The 23,891-nt window shown below is 38.3% G+C and overlaps 1 protein-coding gene across 9 annotated transcripts in view; it reads left to right on the top strand.

The window, feature by feature from the left end:
• Positions 1-23,891, top strand: part of NAALADL2 (N-acetylated alpha-linked acidic dipeptidase like 2) — a 473,876-nt gene that overhangs the window by 165,690 nt on the left and 284,295 nt on the right. The window contains exon 1 of one of the 9 annotated variants that reach the window (XM_027647494.1): positions 16,731-16,792. The exons of the other annotated variants lie outside the window; for them this stretch is intronic. The gene's annotated coding sequence lies outside the window, so the exon portion shown is untranslated. Of the gene's footprint in view, positions 1-16,730; positions 16,793-23,891 lie in introns of those variants that run through there. 9 annotated transcript variants of the gene reach the window in all.

Here is a 23,891-nt window from a genome sequence, read left to right as displayed (position 1 = left end):
CAAAACCCAGTTCCTGCAGCTCTCATGTTTTGGGGTCTTTCTAAGGTGGTCAGTGCTAATTATGTACACTTCAAAATTGTACATCCCATATCTGTGCTTTGTAGCATACACTTCAAAACAGCATTATCAGAGTGGGGAGATAAATGTGTTCATGAAATATGCATCTTTATAAATATATTATTGTTTGCTCTCTCTTTTAAAGCACATTTATCTGGAGAATTTACTTCCATGACATCCCTCTTCTCCCAGTGAGTACATTGGTTTCTCCTCTGCAGACCTCCATCAACAGGGATGGTTTTCTTTCTTTTCTGTCACTGCTTTGTTTTGCTGTTAAGAATTCCTCAGTTTCCTTTTAGAGATCTCTTAATTAAAAACCACAAGCCTTTGATTACTCTGCAATTCCAGCAAGGTCTCTTGAGAGGACAAATGGTGTCAGTTCATGGCAAACACTGACACCTGCATAATTTCTGCCCCGTTTTGGATGAATGGTGATTATTTGTCAGAAAAAATATCAAAGCTTTATTGGAAAACTGTTCTTCTTGGCCTCTACCAGAAAGATGTGAATTCCTAATAGCTGTCAATCTGAAACAAATTTGAGGCCTGTCCAGAAAACACATTTTTGGCTCATTAAAGAGAATGTGTAATTTTACATATTTTTTAAAAAAATTCTCTTGGTGGACAGAAAATTCTGTTCAGAAGAATTTGCCCTAAAGGATAAAACTAAAATAAGAATTTTCTTCTTTCTTTCCAACCTTAAAGTCTTGTTTGTGATCCGTCAGTGGGAAAAGTAGAGGAGTTGACCAAGCATTGGAGTTCAGACCTCATAGCTAAAACCAATACTCTGGGTTTCATCTACTTTATTGGATCAAAGAAAGAAACAGGTGGAGCAAACCCACCACCACTGAAAGTGTGACAGAAAGATCTTATGCTGTGGTGACAAATATAAAATATGTGGGTGTGGGATGGATGGAAAGGGAAAGTGATTCCCTGCCTGATGACAGGGGGGCTGCAATAGCGAGGAGAAGGTGTGACAGAGATGTGTATCCCTCCATGGGGTGTGCAGTTCCTTAAACTGCAAGAAGGTGTTGGCTCACTGTATGGTTTGGTTTTCCCATGTAGAAGGTCACAACTCCTGAAGTCTTTGACGTTCTTTGGACGTGACAGACTTTTTTTGCTTGTAGACGGTAAAAGAATAGGGGAAAAAACAATCATCCTGATTACCAGAGACATGATAATCACAGTGGCAAATAGAAAAAACATCAGTTATAAGAGAATTCAACTAGTTGCGGATTTTAACCACGAGGAGAATTGTTCCTGGTTTTTACAAAGGGTAAAAATAAATTCAACAAACAATTTGTGTTTCTAACAAATCGAGCAAATTCTGGGGGAAAAAAACCCAACAACATATTACCTCTGGTTCTGAAATTCATAGTAGTGATTATATTTATAAGAGATTCTGGTGCAGTAATAAATGTACAGTTCATCTCATACATTAGTTTAGGGCGTTCAGCTGGTTGAATACTGGATATGTCAGTTAAACACACCTCTAATGTGTATACTTTGTTACAATGAGGAAGTGAGATTTTCCTCCTTTACAGGTGTAGAGCAAAGCAGTGTCGTCTATCATGCGGTTGTTATAAATAAGAACATAACACTGGAGGAAGAAGTGCTTTATAACATGGAAGGTGGGCAGGATTTCACAGGATTTAACAGTAACTGTGTCATTTCATACGTAGCTATAATAGTGGTATTTTCTAAAAAAATGTTTTAGATGGAGCCATAGTATTTTTTGAAGGGTTGAAGCATGGGGAAGGTTGAATTTGTTCTTGAATATAATGTACTGCAAAAGGGATGCTCTTGATGTCTAAATTGGCTGCTAGTTAATTTTAGATTTAAGTGCATAAACTCCTCTCTTCATAAGGAGGTTCACAGGCATTAAAAGCAATTCTGTTTCTGAAGCGATATTAATGAGGACAATGCATTCCTTGCAGTAATCAGATAATGGGAATAATTTGGCAGCACTGAATTATTTACAGGCTGGTATTCTCAGTCAGAGATATAATGCTGAGATATATTTAAAAATAGCCAAATAACTTGTGCTAATAATAACTGAAATAATTGTCCAGAAGATGTAAATGTTTGCAGACAAGGGTTAGCTCTCTTGTTTACCAGACTTTATGAATTTGGAACCAAGAATCTGAAGCTGGATTTAAGTAAAGGTGTGTTTTGAATGCAAGAGTTGAGTGTCTGAGAATAAGCTCTTGTAGACTGATCCTTATTGTGGGCAGGTGCTGAAGATTTGTGATGCAAATATGTGGAGTGGGGAGTTAAGATTAGAATCAGACTGATAACTAAAAGGCCAAAAGCTCAGATACTGTGGATCTAAGGGTCATGAACCTACTGTATTTATTTGCTTACAGTCCTGGGATTTTAAAGCTGTTGTCATTCCTCTGAATCAGTAGCTGGAAGGCTAAAAGCATGGAGCTAAGTGTAGAGCAGGATAGGACTGCAAGGCCTTTGGGAGCCTGGGATGACAGATTTAATATGTAACTGTGGTGCTGCTTGTGTTAATGTCAGTATATTGCTCATATTGAGGGGTATGCACCAACTTCAGAGAGGTTTTGGTTGATAATAAAAGCCCAACAGATTTGATGGACAGAGAGTATTAACTCTTAGGATATCTGGCACGTACACATAATAAACCATACAAAGGTACAAAGGGAATAGCTTTTTAAAAGAAAAAATTACTATGGGTAATTTAAAGGACAAAAATCTTAGTATAAAAGGATATATTATAATTTAAAATGCCAGAATGCTTTATTAAATTCAGGATCTTATTTTAACTGCTAAAGATTCAGAGAAGCCCTTTTGACCTTCCACTGTTTAATGACTGTCAGTGGCAGAACCATTATATTCATAGGCAGTTTTGCAGTACATCTCAAAATACATCACCTATTTATATTAATATCTTCCACAACCTGAATCACAGCTCTTTCCTAATCAAACATTCAGTTACAGGTGCCCTGCTGAAAAGTTAATGAAATGCAGATTTTATTAGCCACAGTGGAACATGTAATTTGACTACTAAAGTTAATACTACTGCTCACCTAAACCCACACCTCTGACCACAGGAGCTGAATGTGTTTGATCTCTGAGAATGCTTCAAGAGGATAATTGGCTGATGCAGAGAAGGGGAGCATCCTGAGTTGGGTGGCTATGGGTGACAGGAGTGTTTGCCTGGGGACACACATTCTTTCCCTCTTTTTGCTGTGGTCCTTGGGACCAGATGACATAGAATCATAGAATGGTTAGGGTTGGAAGGAAGCTTAAAGATTATCTTCTTCCAATCCCCTGCCATGGGCAGGGACACCTTCCACTAGACCAGGTTGCCCAGTCCCCCATCCAGGTGAAAGCTCACGTCAGACAGTGTCAGTGTGTGCTGATGCACAGCAGGGCTGCACACTCACCAAATGTCCACCCTGTGACACACAGTTCTGTGTTAGTCGGGTGAGAACGTGCTGCAAAACAGAATTTGAAGGGCTTCGAAGTAAAGTGAAGTCAGGCTGGTTTTGATTTTCCCTTAGAAAATGTGTAGGCATAAACTGAATATGGCCTTCTGGTAGGAATAGCAATAATTGTTTAAATACTGATCCAAATAAGAAATAATTGCATTGTAGCCTACATTTTTATTTTTTTTATTGTTCTCTGGACAATACAGATCTCCCTCAAAGATGTATGCGAGCCTGAGTGACAATCCTTGCTCCTTTGTCTTTTATATTTCTATATCCTAATGAAAAGAGGCTTAAAACATAAATCAGTGTTCTGTCTCCTCCTGACTCGCCTTCAGGTTTGTGCATTTTTAGTCCATTTAGTTCTCTTTAATGACATGGATTCATGTGGTGAGGCTGTCTGTGGGAGCATGTTTTTGTGTTTAGCATTAGCAATAGAGAATGTGCAGTTTGCAGAGGAAAAGGAGCTCAACAGCAGGTGGAGCAATGAACTATTTACAGCTCTGTATCCTGACATTACATGTGCTTTATTATTTTGTACTTGCTCCTTCTCCTTTTCCTCACTTTGTTCAGACCAATTGTCAAACATCTGCCTGTCAAAAAAAAAAAAGATTGCCTTTCTATTTGGAAGATTAATTGGATTATTTCAGTCACAGGAAAGTTGCCAGCTCGTGTAAAAATGGGAGGAGAGGGGACACAAATTCTAACAGCTATTGATTAATAACAGATGTATATTCAACGGGATAGAAGATAAACTGCTCTTTCCAGGGATTTGATGGATAGGTGCTTGCTTCCCAGTTTGCTGGGGAACATTGCAGGCACCTCTGTGAGGCTGCAGAGGGTGTTACCTCATAAATTTCCATTGATTGCACAGTAGTGAGCATTGATCAGGTCTCTGCTGCCAGTCAAGTCCTTACTCCTGCTGCTGCCTCTGCCAGCCTTTCTCCAGTAGCAAATAACAGTTTCCAAAGGCTGTTTTTCCCTGTTTCTTTTCTTTTATGTTATATCTTTGTGCTATTAAGGACTGACTTGAAGAGATGTATGTTCCTGGAAAAGATCAAATCCTAGAAAAATCAACCCAAAGAGCATGCTGTCTTTATCAATTACTTTGCTTAATGTGTAAAGTGTCCAGCAGAGTGTATAATCCAGTGTTTTGGTCAATTAGTAAATCAATATAATCCAAAGCAGATTTATAAACTGCACACAGACAACCTGGGGAACAGGGTCTTTAAACCTGATAGCATCAACCAGCATGTCTGAAGTTATAATGACAAAAGGACTGGTAAGAGAGTAACTAAATGCTGGATTGCTTTGTAATGCCAGTGTGAATAAAAGGCTGCTTTTATACACAACGTGAGGAAAAAGCATTGTTGGGCTGCTGTGGGGCTTTTGTGATTCTGTGTATGTTAGCTGTATGTGGATAGATAGCTACCTCTGCCAGGGAGAGTAGAGGGAAAATATAAAGAAGCCAAAGAAAAGATTGATAGAGGAAGTAGTAGGGAACTTCATGAAACAGTAATTCCTAATCCACTTGCAGAGGTATCCTGAAGTGTTTCAGATGCTCTCTGCACATCATGCACCATAGGAGTGGTACAGGTTTTTGTTCTCTTCTGTCATTGGCATTGTGCTTTTTGTCTTGTAAAATTAATGATGGAAGTTTTTTGCATGAATTTTAACTGTGTTGGTCTTTGGACAAAATCTGGGTTTATTTTCAAAGATTCCCTATCACCCTTTATCCCTGCAAGTGTCCTGGCATTTCTCTTAAATTTTGCTCTGGGGCTCACGCACGACTGCATTTCAGTCCCACTGCAGATCTCCTCATGTGGAGGCCGCATCACTTTCAGTTTACTGAACTCTCAAGGACTGTATTGTCTAGCTGGATATTAATTCTTTGGTGGGTTGACAGACATTTTCCTGGTGGTTATCAACAACAGTCAAACTAAGATGAAAGTCTTCTTCTGCCCAAAGAAAGCATTGTGCTTTTTTGGTTTGGTCTTGTGTTGTGCTGAGCTTCACCAGCAATACCCAGTGACCTACCCTTTTAATTTTAAAAAAAAACGTATGAAGGACAAATTTAATCCAGATGGAAAATAGCTACTTGAAATCCAGCTCTTTACTAATTGGTGTGATTTGCGTGTGGCAAAAAAAGCACCTGTTCAACCTCTGATTCAATTTTTTTACCAAAACCCACAAGCATTACTTCTGGCAACTGTGCTACACCAGGTATCACTGCAGCAGCTCCAAGCAGGTGACTGAATTGCAATGCTCCTTAACTAAAGGGTGCCTGGATGAAGGGAAAAGACCACATGACTATGTGAATCTACTGTATGATAAATTATACTTTTTCCTTTCATCACATCAGTCAAATTAAAATTGCATAAGCATTGGTATTAGTTTCTAAATTTTAGTGACTGTACAGCTGAAAGAAATGCCTTCAAGCAGAGAGAAGTTAATTTAATGAAATATTTAAACATCCTCCTTAACCTCCTCATGATACCCCTTAGATGTTTGCACTGGGCACTAGTTGCTGGGAAGAGAGAAGTTGGCTGGAATACCCAGAACCACCAAATCCTTCTTAAATTAAGTCAAGAACTTCTCCCTAAATGGGCAAATTATATATGGAAGTACTTATAATAACTCGTTTTAATTTATGACACATCACAACCTGCATGAAACTTTTTTTATTCCCCCCCCCCCCCCCCCCCTGAGAATAGAATCATAGAATCACTTAGGCTGGAAAAGCCTTCTAAGACCATTGAGTCCAGCCATTAACCCAGCAGGGCCAAGTCCACCACTGAACCATGTCCCCAAATGTCACAATCCATCCAAATACAGCGGGATATGATTCAAAAGAATCTCCTTTGTAACTAGAAGCTGAGGAAATAATGGTTGTCATAGTTTAGTCACAGATATAAATATTAATGGAATATTTCATATAAGCTATGGTAAAGCCTCCTGGGAAATTCAGTCAGAGCGTTTCCCTCATAAGCTAGGAGCTCGTTTGTGTTTTGTGCAGTCAGTCACATTTCTGGAGGAAGTAACTGTTTTTCAATGAAAATTTCAAGGAATCTCTGTGTTGTGTGTCATGTGGTCTCCTGTAACTCATTTCATAAGGGTATCTCTCTCAATCAATTCCCAAATTCTAAAATTACTTTAAGATGTATTAGTCACAAACACTCATTGTGTTTTAGAAAACACTACAGATATTGTGAAACTCAATGTGTAATTTCCAGGCATGTACAGAGAAGTAGCATTGTTCATGTGAGAAAATAATTGGTTTAATCACCTCGTGTTCTGGGGCTTAAGTGTCTTTGGATGCCTCCTGACAGCTTTCCTGTAACAGCATCCTCCTGGCCGATGGCTCCAGCCTCTGCTGGATCTGCTGGTGGTTGCTGAGGTTCCCTGTGCTGTTTTTCCTCCTCAGCACAACCTTGCCTGTACTTTGAAGTTACCGTGTGTTAACTCGAGACGTTGTCTTCTGATCTCTTACAAAGAAATAATAATGAAAATACAAAGGTCTTCCTGATTCCAGTTCCTCGGGCTAAACCACCTGCTGGCTGCAATTACCCAAGGCTTTCCATCACGAGCATTTTCCCATAACACCGATCTTCAAAGGAAATATATTAGATGTTACTCTGTATTAATGATAATTTGTAACATTGTATAATGCAGTTTCTGGCTTTTCTTGTCTTGCTAAGAGCTTCATGTAACTTTGCCTGCTAATTCTTTTGGAAGTTTTTATTTGATTTGAGGGTTTTTTTAGAAAATGTCAAGGTAACAAAGGCCACGGAAGTGTTTTCATCTGGTTTGATCAAAAATCTGTCCTGAATCCAAGGGTCTTCCAAGGGGATTAATTTTTTTAATCCTGTGAGATGCCTTGTGTATGTAAAAATAATGTGTAGTATTTCTTATGCTTTTTGGAGAATGTAAGCAGAATTGATTTGCTCACAGTTCAAACTCCCTCCCAGTGTGCTTAACCAAAATTTGTGGACTGATTGTAGGGGTGTTGGACTAGATGACCTTTAAGGGTTCCTTCCAACCCAAACTGATCTGTGATTCTGTTTTGGCTGCAATCTTGACCCTTTGCTTCGCAGTTTTTGATTTGTCTTGCTCCTCCCCCCGCCCCTTCCATTCTCCTCCACTTTTCCTGGATCTCACATCCCTCAAGTACAGCCCCTCTGCTCACACAGTTCATATTGTCAATGAGTGTGTGTTTGGAGTGCAGAAGTGTCCCCTGCACTTGGAGAGTGCTGCCATCTCAGCTGCCTTATCCAGTGACCGACTACACTCTGTCTTCTATGCCATGGAATACAGTGCTTAAAAATCTCACCCATTCAGCTCCAGTGGAATGTCATGCAAAATACAACAGTATTCACAAAAGTTTTATTCACACATGGTAAAGGACAACCACTAGGCTTAGGAAAGTCGGGTTGAGGGTTTTTTTCCACTCTGCAGCATCTGAAATAGCATTAAAGAAAGGAATAAAACTGTATTATTTGGTCAGTACAAGTAAACACAGAATAGAATATAAAAAAAAGAAGGGTGGCAATACCAATAGAGAGAGAAAGCAGCAGAAAAATTACAGGTTAAATAAAAAAAAACAACAACAACAACCAAACCTATCAGTGTTAGCAAGTAAATCCCCACTTCAAAAACTTTGTGGTGTTTTTACATCATAAAATCTCATTCTAAGAGGCTTAAGTAGAGATAAAATCAGCCATACTACAACTGCATCAGACCTGACTCCAGCTGACTGCATTTGTCTCATTCACTCATCACCAAGAAACTCGTCCAACTTTCACTTAGTCATAGCAAATTCAGATTTTAGAGATAATTTTTCCACTGTTCAGGAGACGGGATTTACTGGTGAAGTGCAACAGGAAATCCAGACTTAGATTATAATGTGCCTTGCCACCCCATGTCATAAATATTTGGACAAATGATAAATGCCCAGCTTTTATAAATTTTCAGTGGAACTTTATCTCAGAAATAAAATAAACCTAGGAGATGACTAACGGAGAACTGAAAAGTTGCTGGGTTTGTTTTTCTTCTGGTACTCATAGTTTTGTTTTAATTCTTCTGTTAAAAGAACCCCCAACTAAAATTTTTAGTTCTTAGGATAAAAGCTCTTTTGATTTAACAGATACTTTTGTTGTGCAACATTTTTAAGTGATTTGTAACAATCTCAGTCATACACTGGAAAGTTTGACTTTTTAAAAAAAGTGACTGAGAATGTCTTTTGTAGTTCTAGAGTAGTGTGGCTTTATTTAAAAAAAAAAAAAAAGAGAATTTAAAAAAAACCCTCTGGAGACATAAAGGTAGAACTTTTTTTCTAACAGTGACATATACATGTTTTTCATTTCCCTCTAGATTTTGGTACTTTGACAGCAGGAAATTAAATCCAAATATTTTTGCTAATATATTGAATCCATGAAGGCTGCCTCTTGGAATTTTTCAGCATTATCAGATTCAGTTCTCCACTGTCCATTATAGCATCATTTTGAAGCACACAAGACTTTAATTATAAATGAGTGTTTTCCTGTAGCACTTTGGGATGCTGTGTAGAGCTTCGTGTTTCCAATATTTATATTCTGCCTCAGTCTCCTCTCTTTAGCCCTTATGACAGAGGTTACCATGGTCCTGCAGACAATGGTAAAACTTACGTGTCTATGGTTTTCTGTAGCACTCACAACTGTTAGAGAATAGCTTACTCATACCTTACTTCTAGAAGGTTGGGTTTGTTGTCTTTAGGATAATTTTTTGTGTGTATATGTTTAAATAATGTTCTCCAGGGTTGGGCTCTGCTGGCCCTACCTGATGCTTCAAACCCCACATAATTTCTATCAGAAATACTTCCCAGTATTACAGCTTGGCACTGTTGTTTTGGGTTTACTTAGAACTGTAGAGGAGCAGCCTAGAAGCAAATACATCATAAACCTGTCAGGAGTTAGGTTAGATTTGCATTTTTTTTTCCCAGCTTGATGATAGATAGTAGCCTTAAAATTTTGCAAGACTGACACAACAAACCTGAACTGTGTTCACTGGGCGCTCTCTCATTGGTGGGATATTTGTAGATTTTCATAGTATGACTTGATGAGCTTTCACTTTTCCCTCTGTTTTTGTCAGTGTAGAGTCTTCCTTATTCGAGTATGTTCATTACTCTCTTTGTGACAAATTAAATTAAGAATTTTTGCTAGCACCAGGCTTCTAATGGTACCTAAAAATAATTTCAAGACCAACAGCATGATGTCTTTCAGTAATTGTTAAATAGGAGTGAACAGAGAAGGCTAAAATAAGAATCAGGCCAATTAAACCTCTCTTTGATGGTAGTGGTGCCTGTAATTAGAGATGCTCAGGAAATGTTTCTCCCTCACTCCCCACCTTTTTTCTACCATGGGATGATATGGAAAGTGAAGGGAGAGAGCACCCACGTGCTCACGTGGGAACCTTCAGCACTTTTCCCAGAATGTGAAACCTCATAGTGAGGTTTTTAGAATGCATTTCTGAGAAACTTCTCTTTTTTTTTTTTTAATAACCAGTGCTTTCTGAAAGAAAACAGTTTTTCTCAGAAAATCTCAATAATGCACTAGTTGTGGTGGTGGAGGAGGGATATTAAGTGTCCTGTTCTGTGAATTGAAGACCTGTGATTAGCAAGTGTGGCACTAAGGATGCAGCAGGACTTCTACTCTATTGTATCAACAGTCTGTGGGAGACTTACTTTAAAAATAAGAGTGATTTACCTCTTTCAGAAATGTTTATTCCACATTAACTAGGTGAGAAATTACATGATGAACTTCACTGTGGGTGGACCATAATCTTCACCTGTAGCTCAAGGTGGAACACAGTCTAACCTGGAGTCAGGGGGCTGCTTCTGTAAATAACCTGAGAGACCTGTGCATGGCAGGGGGAGATACCTGCAAGGAATTTTTGTGTCTATGTGATCCTCAGTTTGCCAACTTTTTCTAATAGGTAAAAACCTACTGGATGCCATAAGGTGATTGTAAAAAAATTATTTATTATTCTTTTAAAATATATTATATCTCTCTATAATCTAGTTTCTCAGGAGAGCAGTCTTCTTTGAGGGAGTCTTAAAATGTATGTCTCTAAGAAATGATCCTTTCATTCAAGGAATGTCTTATAAAATGCAGGTTATGGGCACCAAGATGATATTTCTTACTCTTTACTAGGCCTTTCAATCCTGCACTATTTGCATTCTTTATCTAACCAATTTCTACCTTCAGGGTTGTCATTTTCTCTCTGCATGGAGAATTGCAAACCTTGTCCATTTGAAAGATCTTTTGCTTTTGTCTGTTTTGTTGTTTCTTCCTTTCATCCTGGCTTAGGGATACCTAAGAGGGAGTGTTTTAAAACTCTTAAGACTGAATAGGATACTGAAGGTAGGAAATAATGTAAGACTGTCTCTTCAAAAATAAATTCCTATTTGTGAAATGTAAAAGCTTGCACTGAGCATTTGTCAGTTCTCATTGTTCAGCTGTGGGCACGTGGTACAGTTGTATAATGTAAATTTAGCAGGATAATTTTTTATTTTTTCTAAAAAAGAAACTTTGCACTGACTTTTCTCAGTGTGAACAGATTCCAAAGTTTTCAAGGTTTTGTTGCTCCTAGACTTTGTATGTCACAGCAGCTTCTAGTGTCTTGAATGTGGCTTAATTGGCTCCCAGATGTGAGAACAAAATGGACCCTTTTTTCAGTTATCTGTAGAAAACATGGACATATGCAATTACATTGTTGGAGTGTATTGATTGGGAACCCTATAGACTGTCTCTTTTTCTATTATCAGGGTTTTCTTTTTACAATCAGTGAGAATTTTGTGTGGAAGTTGTCAGGAATCCGGTGGGGATGTGTATTTCCTATTCACTGAGAGGTCCAAAACCCAGCATGACATTGTCTTTGCAGTAAATTGTATTTTCCCTGAATTCTCTGCATTACAGACTGGGGAGTCAGATCAAAACCTGGTGCTCACAGCAGCAATGCCTGTATGATATATTGTCCTCTATTGATAATATTTTTTAGCATGGCACCTAAATAAGGACAACCCCTTACAAAAGATTGCAAAATAAAAAGAAGGGGGCTTTGGTATTACTGAATTAGTTTATTGGTCTAAGTGGGTTCTCAGGATTTGTTTTGTTTTTTTTTTTTCTTTAAGCTCCTCTTCTTGATCCCCTCAATTTAATTGCTAATGTGAAATTTAGCTCTGGCAACATTTTTAAACAGACACCATTAGCAAGAATGTCACTCCAGAAGTGTTACCTGATATTGCTGTCTTTTTTTGGTGTCCTTGTTTAAGGAGTCTTAATGGGGCAAACACACCTGTAACTCAAGATCACCTTCACCCAATCAGCTACTACTAAAGTACTTCTTACATGTTTTAAACCTTCCCTTGATGAAAATTCATGGTAACAGCGGAGAGGTGAGTGGTGGTGATATAAAATATATGCCATCAGGCACAAATATGTTTTATGAACTTGTGTCACATGAGGCCTTGGGAAATCTTATACACATGAATGCTTTCACAAATTATGTTTATCTTGTATGTGCACAGTAGCAAACTACAATTTTCTAGTCTTCAGGGTATCTGCAAGTGGGTCTGTTCTTGCTGATTCAGTCTGAGCTAAGAAATATATCAGTAAGGCTCTAGACTGTGCAAGGTCACTTCAGATGGACAGAGTTGTATGAAATTTCTTGTTGAGACATGAAAACAGATAAAATTCGGGTGGTTTTACTCTTTGGTATGATGTGAATTTCGTACTAGTTCAGGACAGGTAAGTGAAACGACTAGTTGGAGTGTCACAGATGTGATTAAAATGTTCTTCCAGGTTCTGCTGTTACAGTAAGGGAAGGAAACCATAGTTTCAGAAAGAGGAAAGTAAGCCCAATTACCTCTGAGTAAAACTGGAAATTTTCTTTTTACCTTTCCCCACAGAAAAGATGTTAGAATCATGTTCTGTAGAATGGAACAGTCAAAATAAGAAAAGAGAGTTAAATATTTAGGTCAGTTACATGAGGCTTAATTACAGCATTATATACTAGGTGCTTTCCAGCATTAGCAGCAATGTCCTCCATGCTCCCTCTCCCCTCTGCAGCTCAGGAACCTGCAAAACACGGTGTCACATCACTTTCAATTGCATTATAACTTCTAGTTATGGATATGGTGCAATTCCTTCACTTAAAGGAGTTTTTGTTCACTTTTCATCTTCACATTTCATCTCACAGAGGGGTGATCACACTGTGACAATATCTGGGGTGCATTTGGTAAGTTTTTCCAAGTATCAAAAGTATTTTTGAGGTTTTTCAGGTTAGTTACAAGCTCTGGCATTTTGAGCAACGACAGTAGAAGGAAAACCACGCAGCTCTGAGTAATTTGCCATTTCCCAATAACCTTCCAAATAGAACTGAGTGGGTTTTGCATGGCTTTCACAATTGCTTTGAAGAGCATTCAGCTGTACCTCTCATGTTGAAACAGCCTTGTGCTTAGGTTTCCCACACACCAGACAGTAGTGTGTCCTAAGTAGTCTTCTGCAGGGCATTCCCAGACTCATATGTGAGAATTTAGTGGTTGAACCACTCCTATTTCTTCCATACAGCTGCCAAACCAGTTGTTTTAGCTATTGACTTTCCCTTTTAATCTTTGCTGTCTTGGTTACTCACGTGTACTAAAGAATGAATGTTAATAACTCGGATGATGACAGAAGCACCGAACACAAACTTGTTTAAACTGGGCATGTAATTTGAAATTTATAAGAGGAATCTTCAAGTGAGAGCAAGTTCTTCACCAACAGTGTTGAGGGTTCTGTTAGCTTTTCAATACCTATTTGAAAGTAGGACTTCTACATTTTCTTCTCAATCCTGTGTCAGAGAAAAGCTCCTCTGAATTAATATAAACTTGCTACAAATAGGGAAACAGGACCTGCAGGGACTATGAAATATGTGGCATCTCCCTTGGGAAAATGGTATGGAGGGATGTAGTCAATGCCTGGTCCAGGGGGATCTGCTGAGGAAGTACTACGTGTTTCTCCATGTGTCACAGCCCACAAAAAATTCCCCATAGAAATGTGAGAGCTGCAGTAGAAGACCAACTACCACAACAATATTGCACATTATAATGCCAGAAGACAAGAGTAAAAGAAATAAAAGCCACGACCATTTGTGTATCTGCCATAGAAGCCCATTGATGAATAATATTCCAGCAGTCCTAGGAATGGGTTTTCATGGACAAACTGGAAACATCAGTGGTCTTTGCCACTCTTGGGACACATATTTCATCCCTATGGCATTGACCATATCAACATAGTTTGAAGTATAATTCCTAATGAACAATCCCTTAGGCTCCCTGAAGCTGTGGGAAAGTTTCTCATTATGTTCTGCAGGGCTTAATTTTCCATGCAGGGCTGTTCATGTTTTTAGTTCAAGGAAGAAAAGTAAATAAAAGCCTTACTGATGAGAGATGTTGGAGGAAAAAAGACTGCTGGTGAAAATACACTGAGAAAGGAATCAATCCTTGTTTAGGAGAGAAGATGCTGAAGTTTCAATGTGTCTTAGATGGCAAAGGAAACTGCCATTCATTTGAGTGTTATTGAAGGGCTTTCTCTTAGCCCATATCACTGTGTCTTGCTGCTTGGGGGGCATATTGTCTTCTTTGTAAATAAGTTTAGTAGGTGTGGTCCTTATGAGATGCCTTGTGTTGTGGTGGGAGAAGCTTTTTTAATTTGAGGATGGTAAAGAATGACCTTACCATTATTTTCTTATTTTCAGCTACTTTTCTCCAACCATATTTGTGAGTTGACTTTGGCTCAGACCTTGCAACTGTCTTCAGTGATTGTTGGGTAGAACTGCCAATGTAGGAAACTAAATCTAAGGATATTAGGACTGAAAATATTTGATACTTTCTTTGTGGGTTCTCCTTATAGTCTCTTGTAAATGGTATAATTAACTTAGCATCATGATCAGCTTCCTGTAATGTTCTTTAAAAATCTGCCAAATAACAGACTTTGGAGTAGTAATCACAGAAGTAATGGAGGAACACATAATAAGAGTAATTCCTATAGTATTTTTGTGGTTATCTTTTTTTCTTGTTTGTTAATAAATCTTTGATGTGTTAGGACACTGTTTTGCAAAGCTTAGGTATTAAATGGAGAACTTGTCCTTTGAAAATTGGTATTGGTGAATAGTAAGCGTAGTAATAAAAAAAAAAGACATAGTACAAGCTCTGGATACAGTGAGAAGAAAAATAAGGCCAAGGCACTCAGCTCTTTAAGATCTGTTTCTGCTGTATTTAAATAAGCATGAGACAAAGTTTTAGTGCAATTGAAAAATAATAAATCTTAAATAAATACATAGTGGCAGCATAATCAATGCAAATCCACGTAAATAGGTAGTCATGCTGAATTGGAATGTAATACTACTGAATGGACTGCTCGAGATTTCACTAACTAAAAAGACTGAAGAACCTGTTTACTAAGAAAAATATCCTTTATCCTATACCAGTTACTCTAGGTTGTTAATTTGGGAAGCTGATCATTTTGGACCATTAATCATAATAAGTAGAGGCAGATTTAGTGAGCTTTAGTGCAGTTCTCAACTAGATTAATAGTTGTGTAATCCAGTGTTTATTAATATAAATGAAGTAAATTAGAAGCATGACATTATAAAGAGGAGGAAGAAACTTCAGGAACTTTCCTGGATCATCCCAAAACTCCATTAATTTCCATCAACAGGTTGTTCTTCAGTAGTTTGCTTTGTTTTGTTTCAATCTTTTCTTCCTCCTGTGCTAATAAAGGTGCTGTTCACCAGGGAGAGGAACGTGTGCAATGATCTCTAACCACGTTCACAGTTCCTTAATATCCACAGATTTTGGGGTTTAGGTGGAGGAGAGAGTAGAGAACTTCCCAGCCATGGGAAGTTGTGCATTTTTATTTAATACATATTCTTATCAGGAAGATCATGTTCTTCATTCCCCTGGAGGCTCCGGGCCAGGATTGCCAACACATGTGGGATTTCATGCGTCAGGAGACTCCCACCCCAGAGCGGTGGCAGCAGTTTGTCTGTGAGCTTTCCATGCAGGAGCTTTAGACAAGAAATCCCGTGCACAGCGATGTCTCCTGCCTGCTTCCCACAGGTAGGGGGGAGGGAATATCCCTTGTGCTGAAGAGGTGACTGCTGCATCTGCCTCTGTCTGGCTTTGCTTCAGAGAGGACGTGGTGCCTGATGGAGTGGAGAGGTGAGAGGTTTTCCTGAACTCTGAGTTTTTCATTCCTTCCCCAGGGCCAGACGGCTTCAGGAGTCTGTTTTCTCCCACTCTTGGGGTTCCCAGGGCAGGTTAATACTCGCTTGTAACAAAATGTCCCACTTGAGCTGACGCCTCCCTGGAGTTCGGGCATGTGGTCACAGGGTCGGTGTCTGCTCCTCTGACTGGGAAATGCAGATTTCCAGGGTTTGTGTTAAGCTTGTGTGCACCTTCTTTTTGAGCTGTGTGTGTAGTTGAGGGGAAAACTTCAGGTTTCTTTAGGATTAGCATGAGTTTCTCATTATAAACTTAATGTTTCAGCAGTTCAGAAATGAAAGGCTCTCCTGCTGGCCTGCTTGAGGCTTGTCGATTCCAATTCCAACATCTCTCTTTCAAAATCATTTCTTAAAAATTAGGAAGAAAATTACAAGAGTTTCACAAGGTTAAAAGACTCCTGATAGCTGAAAACATCTATAAATTAAAAATCTCCATGTGTATTTAGCAGCTGGAGGAAATCTGCATGTGTGTGCATGTCTTTTCTTATGTCTCCACCAAAACCCACTAACCAAACTGATCCACTGGTGCCCAAGAGCCGTCAGCAATTTCTTTCTGAGAGATTTTTTTCCTTTTAGAAGTAACTCCCCTTCCCCCTGAAATGGGAGGCTTGTTTTTAACAGGGTAGTTCTTGACCTCCTTTCACCTTTTTGTTTTGGATACACAGGCTTAGCTTTGTATTGAAAATCACATTACAAATCTAAATATTAATAGAAAACTTCTGAGCTTGCTACGAGGAAGGCGCCAATTACTTTATTCCTCTGTTTTGAATGGCAACTTCTTCTAATGCAAAGCACCAGGCAGCAGTTGTAAAGAAGATAATTTCCTATCCAATCCAGGCTCCTGGTTACAAATCACCTGACAAAAATATCACGAAGAAGTAGTTGTGTGACATGTGCTCGGCTGTCACTCCGGTTATTCCACAGCAGCTTTCCAGCGAGCAAGTTGGGAAATAAGACCTGCTTTCCAGTGGAAGCTCCTTAGGGTAGGTGGTTTCAGTTTTGCCTCCCTTGATTTGAGTAAGACAAGCCTGTTTGCAGTTGGGAATTCTTTCGGAGCGTGCCTTCACATGCAATGTCTCATACCTTTTTGGATCATCTTAAAAGAAATCTATACCTGTAGTTGACCTACTTAATCTGTGCAATTATTCCACTGTGCTTGGGTGTATGCACACCGTGTTCTCGTCTCTGCATTTTTTTTTCCTAGTTTGGCAGTCATTTTGTTCCTTGTTAAAAATACCATCTGGTTGGTAGTGGGAGCTTGAGTTTGGTATTCCTATTGTTAAAATTACTGGCCAGAAGAATGGAGGCAGGAGTCAGGCGAGTGCTTTGCAAAATCACAGCCCATTCACTGCTTTCTCAGAAATCCTGCTGGATTCATTTAGATGTATTTGATAGTGATGAGTAAGGCAACTGGAGTCCTGCTGAAAGCAAGTGAAACAGCAGGGATTGTTGGTTGCAGTTAAAAATGTACCTGTTTCTAACCAGAGCTTGATGCTGCAACATCTCTATATCTGTGGATCTGCTGAGAGACTTCCAAGAGCTGATGGGTATCTTGTGCCTAATTATTATCTTTTGGGTGATGCCAAATTTATTTGAGTTCCTGCCTCCCTGGCTGTAAAGCTACAATATTCTTTAAAACTCCAGAGTCTGCAACCTACATAGATTAAGTGTTTCTGGGTCAAATTGCATCTGAGTGGGATGTACATAGAGACAATTCAGCCCTGTAACAACCTGTATGCTCTGTGATCCAGAGGATCTTAATAACCAGCTAAAACTGAAGGTTATAAGTAGTTTTCCTGAAGACACTGAGTCATCTGGTATTTCTGGCTTAGTAGTGGCGTTCTTAACATACTGCATGGCCTGTTCCTCAGTCAATATGATTGAAAATCAGCACATCGCTTTAACTGCCTTACACTTGTTTTTGGTTAAAATTTACTCTTCTCAGTTGTGTTTAAATACTTAGTAATATGGGAAAGAATGACACGTTACTTGCCTTTTGTTGTTAAGGATATACAGGTTACTAGGCATCTTTATGGGACATCAAAACCAGATTATAGATAAAATTAAAATTAAATATAGGAGTTTTAAACCTACATATAGTAAATTTTTGGCAATATTAGCATATACACAGGGAGGACCAATAACAACTAACTTCTTAGTTATACAGCATCTGTACTGTTTAGTGATTTGGTTATAGTACTTTTGACCCTCATGTTTTGCTTTACATTTTTCCCGTAAATGTTGCTTTTGTAAAGCTGCTCTGATAAATTCTTTCCTGTGTTTTCCAGAGTATTGCCTTGCCCCTTGGCTATCATAGGGAAACAGCTGTGATTTAAGACATCAGCTTTGCTATTAACATCAAGTGGCTGCATAACAGCTATGAATCATCTTTATGAATGTGTTCTGACTAAATCATAGGACTCATTAGGTGTGGATGGATGGATATCTGAGAAAGTGATATGGATAATAGGCTGTCTTCTAAGATAATGAAAAAGTTTTCACCTTCACTTTTCTTTATATGCTTGCCTTGGAAATGGTGGCTCCGATACAAAACTTGCAAACATGCAGTTGAAAATGAGTCTATCACTGCAAATCCAGTCACACTCAAAGGGCTGATTCATTGAATGGTCATTATTCACAACTGGGACTTCTGTAGCAGAGTATTTTATCAGACAAGAACTAATTAAGTTTGGTTGTTGTTTTTTTTCAAGTTGGAAGTTCTCTGGCACCTGATGGCCAAGAAAGAATTGTCCCTCATGTTCTTGGAGGAAGGCAGGGAGATTTGGTGTAATGAATCTCACAGGAATGTGCAGAAAAAAAATTTCCTGAATTTCTGTTTTGCCAAAACAGCCATTTAAATAGCAAGCATTCCTTCCACACGTGATCTCTGTGGGAGAGTATTTAATATTTTCTTTATAATTTATTTATTTCAAAGAAATTATTTTATTCTTCTACAGAAGAAGCAAAGGCAGATGAAAATTGCCTCTTGGCCAAGTCATATCTCTTAACCCAGCAAATACAATTCACCCCCCAAATGACTTAGATTAATCTTCTCTTCTTGATAATGTTTTGCTCTAATCAGATTTTTCATAATTGCTCTCTAAATACTAATTTTTTTGGATCAAGCTTTCAATTTATTTGCTGCAAAGAATGGTTAGTTAACAACAAAAACCAACAAAAAAGAGCCTGAACATTAAATGCTCTATGACACAAACTCATTAGAAGCACATACTGAGATTGATTGGGCTGATAGTGATGGTGATGATAATAATAATAATTGAATTACAGCAGTACCTTAGGATCCTAGCTGAAAATGAGGTTCTCATTCTTGCAGATGCAAAACTACGATCCTCTCCAGCTCTAAAAAGCTTCAAAATGAGAAATAAAGTGAGAAACAATGAGAGCTTGAATACAAATCTTCCCTTCCTTTTTTTTCCTTTAATTTAAAAAAATTTAAAAAATAAAAAAATTAGGAGACCTGTTTGGATCTAACCAGATATAGAATCTTTTAAGTTGGAAAAGACCTTGACGATCATTGAGTCCAGCCATTAACCCAGCACTGCCACGTCCACCACTATGCCAAGTTCTGTTCTTCAGCACCCTCAAAAGAAGCAAAACATCTGTCAGAGCATTCATATGAAGCAGTGCCATGCAGGAGTATGGCAAGTCCTGCCCTCTGATTTGTGCTAAGCAGTTAATAAAGAAAAGAAAAAATGAATGGTGCAGGTTCCAACCGAAGTGATGCACACAGTGGTCGTAATAAGCAGGAGCAGATATGCCTGTTTGAAGAATGAATTGAGGTTTGTACTGAGCTATTGCTTTTACAGTCAAGCAGATGTCAGTGGGTTGCTTTACAGGATATTATGATATATGAAACCAGAGGCTTTTGAGTAGTAAAAATTACTCCTGTCAATTCGTCTTTGTGTATGGCACTTTGATATATCATTCACAGCTTAATTATATTGTCATAGTTGAGAGATTAAAACAAAAGTCAGGTTGACTCTTGCTTAAAACTCTCTCTGAAATAATGCTCATAGGTGAAGGGGGAAGAAATCCATAAGATCTATATAAAATTCCATTGTAATGTATTGTGCCATCAATAACAGGTTCCTTCCATCCAGTTTCACATGGTGCTCTTAGGGAGATATTCATCAGCTATCACTCATTGCACAGCAGCACAAACACATAACACCAGACATATCCAGAAAAAAGGGAGAGAGTGGGAATCGCCCTTTGTACAACTCTTGGATTGGCTGGGGCATGGGTTGTGCCAAAACCCATTGGAATTGGGGCAGTGGAACAAAGACAAAATCCATTGGTGCAGTTTTACGGGTCTGACTGTAAGAAGTGTCTGATAACCCCATCTGGGAAGGTCTGGCTGTCACATCCACGCACAGGGACACAGGTACCTGTCTCCAGAGGAAACTGTTGGCTGCTGGGAACTGGAGCCCCTTCAGCTGCCTTGGGGAGTGGGAGGGGAGAAAGACTTGTTCTGGATCTCAAGCTGGACTCGGTTACCAAGGAGACATTTGTGATTTTTGGGTTTGGCTTTTGACTGGCGAGTTACACATGGCAAAACAAACTCTGTAATCAAAATAAATTGCAGTATGTCATTTAGGCATGCAGGTTTTGAGGCTTAATTGTTATCAACTACATTGATAAAAGCAAAACCAATTGAAACCCAAAGCAGAATTTTCTGTGTTCTTAGAGTCTGAGTTACTCTTTGTGATTGTGATTTTACCTGCATCTAATAAGTTGCTCTTCTGTGAACCCGTTGGTTGAAATGAATTGCATGTGGGTACCTAATAGAGGTCTACATGGTATCCAAAAAAAATCCGTGTAGTTAAATTAGGTTGAAATTTTTCAAGGTGCTGTGTTTGGCAGATTGCTCCTGTAGCCTGTGTTTCTGGATGGTGCTGTACTGCATAGACAAATTAAATGTAATATTAATGATTACTGCCAGGTGCTGCATTAAAAAAAAAAGTAATTTTAATACTAGACAAGTAAATGTAAATTAAGATGAAGTTGTTAATACAGTTCATGGTATTATTTGTGGCACATGTTTTATATACATTAATTCAAATGATGGGTTGAGGCATGCACTTAATTTATTTAACGACTTCCTGCTGTAGCTGTGATTTTGCCCATGGGTGGCTTTCAGAGTGACAGCTTGGAAGGCAGAGAAATGTTGTTTATCTTTTAACTCCAGGATGAGAAGGTAAAGGTGTGGACAGGTAGAGGTGCTGGTGACGGTGCCAAGATGTGTATGCTTGATAAAAATGGCTATTGAGTATTGTTTTCCTTGAAAATGGGCAGTTTCAAGCACTGTGGAACTCTTTCTGTTGGATGCAAAGGTAGAGCTGCTCTACAGTCATCTGCCTGGGGATGTGACAGATGTTGACAGAACACTTTATATGTTATGTAAGCAAGTAGATTAATAGAACAACAGTAAAAAGTTCAGACATACAATCTTCTTTACTTATTTTACCATTAAAGATTAGACTGGCTGTCATAAATTATTAATGTGAGCCTTTTAACTGTACCAATTTGGTGCTTCTGCTTTTCTCTTCAGTAATTTAATGAAATTGTACTTGTTTCCCTCACATATTAAAGAGCCTGTGTAATAAAACAACAGAAAGAAAACCTTATGTGATTCCCTGGATACCTGGATGTAATGAAAGGGATTGGAATCTAATGTTGTAAGATATTTGCTTTGCTAAAACCAATTCCTTCCGTACAAAGTACTTGTATAATTTAGGTAAACACTTTTTTAACCAATTTTACATGTTTGGAAAAAAAACCCCGTATAATATGCTCTAATTTTGTAAGAATGCTGCAACGAACCAGTCGATTGCCACAAATTGCTTGTAGAGTGTGGGATGAGAAGATTTTTGGAAAGCTTCTGATCAAATTCAGAAAACAAACCTTCAGCATTCAAAAATCAAAATTTCAGCATTCTAGGGAAAGTGAAGATTTTCTTTTTTTTCCCATGCTAAGAACCCAGTTTGAATGAAGTTAGATCTGTGATCTGATACTTAATGTGTAATTTGAGGCCCTTCTCTGGGTAGAAATCTTGTTCTTTAGCAGTAACCTGCTGCCCCTGAGGCATAGTGTCAGTTTATGTACAACGTATTTAGTGATGTGTTTTGGGTGCACTAAATAAAATTCGGGTTTTTTTCTATTAAAGACTTGTTGGAGAACAGCTATCTTTTTGAAGAGCTTTTCACATCTGTTCTTATCTTGCTGTTTATTTGTCTAGTGCTATATCTGTGTGCCAGGATTCCTTGTTCTATCCTGTAATAAATTTCTGTAGGATGCTACTGAATGCTGTTGTTAATGTGGAATTGCCTGGCTTGACTTGGTGATACTAACGCCTTTTGGGTGAGCTTTGTCCATCTGACTGAGACATAATAAAACCAGTAAATATTTCTTTTTTAGTGTGTGGGTAATTTGCTTTTTAAAAAAGGAAGAGGTGGAGTCCAATGCTGTGTAGTGATGGTTGGCATAGTAATATTGTTGTTCCTTTATAAAAGCATTCACTGGGCAGGAGACCAGAAGCGAGAGTTTAGCTATTATTAATCTCTGGAATATTTAGTCTTCTGTTTTTGGCATGATTTGCTAATAGTGTTTCGCCTGAGTAACCAATGTCTTCTGAAGGAAAAAATAAACAGATTTGTTTATCTGTAGCAGCTTGTTGTGATTTTTCACTTCCTTTCTCTGCATGTATTTATTATATTTTGCATGTAACATATAAATATTGATATCTTAGAGAATAATTTTTACTAATAACTTTTTCTAATGAACTTGAAGTTGTCTGTGTCCATTTTCTGGCCAAATGATATTCTGCTGTTTAGCAAACATTCTCACATTTTCCTTTTGTATTATAGCTGAACATCAAAGATGTGCAATTTAAAAAATATCTTTTTTCCAAGCAGTTATGGATATTGTATTCTTAGATCAATGCAGGGGACCTGAAAATTTCCAGGATGATGAGAACACAAGCATGGCCCCTGCAGGTATCACTGAGTTAATGCTCCAGACATATAATGTGTCAGAAAGGCCCACAGAGAGCTGATCTGCAAGATGGGGAATGTGTCTGTCTCTTCAAGGTACTGATTTCAGTACTTGGTCCTTTGTTTCTCCCTTGTGTATCCAAGTGGATGTTAATTCTGCCTGCCCTCGTGAAGCATAACTTGTGTCCCATGTTGGAAAGCTTTGCCAGTCCTTGTGTGCTCGCTGGGGAGGGGAGAATTCCACACATGTGGATCTCCTTGACACTTGTCTCAGCTGGAGTGAATAGTAGAAGGCTGGAAGGATTTGGGTAGGTGGGACATTTTATGAGTCACAGGTGAAGGAATTTTGGGGCTAATTCACCCTGGAAGAAGTGATCTAATCTGCCTCTGTGTTTCTCCACTAGCACACTGACTTCTGCAGGTTTGGCTAGTCCTGTGTGTGAAAATCATTTTAAATGTCTCCATATATGTAAGTTACTAATGAAATAACTCTCTAACATATTTCTAATCCTATACTGTGTTGAAGATTTTTAGTAGTTGCTGGGTTTTTAATTTTGTTCATTAGTTGTACTTTGTAGATGTTCATGTTGAGTTACTTATTAGAAGTCTTACAGATTTTCTTAGAGTTACTGCTAGTTCTAAATTTTAGTGTTAATCTTTTTGAGAATAGGAGCCCCTTGCTCTGCAGCTCCATATTTTTTTATTCAGGTAACTGTAAGATAAATGCCTAAATTAATGAGTTTTTATGGAATGTAAGTAATGTATTTGGTTATTTTGATGATGATTGAAGTATTTCTCCTACTATACATGATTTCAGCAGAAAAGTTTAGGACTAGACTAAACTATAAGCCAGTGTCTTTATAATATTTCTGTGGAAGTACTACCCATTCTTGACTTGCTGGTTTATCTGGTGGGGAATCTGGACTCATTGCTGAGTTTGCCCCAAAAGTTTCCTGTGAGCAAATAGTCTCTCCTAATTTGTTTGTTCTAGAGAAAATAGGACTCATAATTTTATCTTGGATCAAACCTGATATTTAGCAATATTTTCAGATATTGAAAATAAAAATAG

This window comes from Corapipo altera, unplaced genomic scaffold (assembly GCF_003945725.1).
Source record: "Corapipo altera isolate COAL_440 unplaced genomic scaffold, ASM394572v1 113, whole genome shotgun sequence".
Taxonomy (NCBI): Eukaryota; Metazoa; Chordata; class Aves; order Passeriformes; family Pipridae; genus Corapipo; species Corapipo altera.
Note: the sequence above shows the minus strand (reverse complement) of the source record. Positions and strands in the feature narration are given on the sequence as shown.